This window comes from Chiloscyllium plagiosum, unplaced genomic scaffold, assembly GCF_037043375.1.
Source record: "Chiloscyllium plagiosum isolate Xiang-an unplaced genomic scaffold, Cpla_swu_hap1 HiC_scaffold_19, whole genome shotgun sequence".
NCBI classification, from domain to species: Eukaryota; Metazoa; Chordata; class Chondrichthyes; order Orectolobiformes; family Hemiscylliidae; genus Chiloscyllium; species Chiloscyllium plagiosum.
This window is the reverse complement of record NW_028270157.1, coordinates 9869142-9870176: the sequence shown is the minus strand read 5'-3', so window position 1 is coordinate 9870176 and position 1035 is coordinate 9869142. Positions and strand designations below refer to the sequence as shown.

The 1035-nt window shown below is 47.8% G+C and overlaps 1 non-coding gene across 1 annotated transcript; it reads left to right on the top strand.

The window, feature by feature from the left end:
• The first annotated feature begins 415 nt into the window (after positions 1–415).
• On the top strand, positions 416–523 carry LOC122559868 (U6 spliceosomal RNA). Its single transcript, XR_006314580.1, has one exon. It is a non-coding gene; the product is annotated as a U6 spliceosomal RNA (small nuclear RNA).
• Positions 524–1035: the final 512 nt, after the last annotated feature.

Here is a 1035-nt window from a genome sequence, read left to right as displayed (position 1 = left end):
TCTTGTGGAAGCCACTGCTGCCCTGATCTAACATGCCCAGTGGTTAGCACTGCTGCCTCACAGCGCCTGTAGACCCGGGTTCAATTCCCGACTCAGGCGACTGACTGTGTGGAGTTTGCACATTCTCCCCGTGTCTGCGTGGGTTTTCTCCGGGTGCTCCGGTTTCCTCCCACAGTCCAAAGATGTGCGGGTCAGGTGAATTGGCCATGCTAAATTGCCCGTAGTGTTAGGTTAAAGGGGTAAAGGTAGGGGTATGGGTGGGTTGCGGGTCGGTGTGGACTTGTTGGGCCGAAGGGCCTGTTTCCACACTGTAAGTAATCTAATCTAATCTAATCTAATCTAATCTGCAAATGAAGGTAGTATTCAATTGTGTATAAGAGAACTTCTGGGTGGAACAAAAAATGGTCAACAGATGGTTCTCACTTTTGCAGCACACGTACTAAAAATTACAACATTGCAGAGGGAATTAGCAAGGCACCTGTGCAAGGATGATACACAAATTTGTGAAGCATTCCATGTTTTAGGGCTCTTCTAGAATAGTGGTAATGACCCTGTTTCTGAGCCAGAGGATCCAGGTTCCAGCCCAACCCACTCTAGAGGTACATCACAACATCGGCACGGTGGCTCACTGCTGCCTCACAGTGCCAGGGACCCAGGTTTGATTCCCATCTCGGCGACTGTCTATGTGGAGTTTGCACATTCTCCCCGGATCTGCATGGGTGTGCTCTGGTTTCCTCCCACAATCACAAGGATGGTGAATTGGTGAATTGGTCTTGCTAAATTGCTGATAGTGTGAGGTGCACTAGTCAGGGGTAAGTATAGGATAGGGGAATGGGTCTGGGTGGGTTACTCTTCAGAGGGTTGATGTGGACTTGTTGGGCTGAAGGGCCTGTTCCCACTCTGTAGGGAATCTCTGAACCTGTTGACTTAAAACATTTGCAAATGCACATTTCCAACAGAGGTCATTGAAAATTGGACATGCAGGAATCTCTAGGTAAGATATTTTCTAATGAATTTGTTCAGAGATGTTATAAC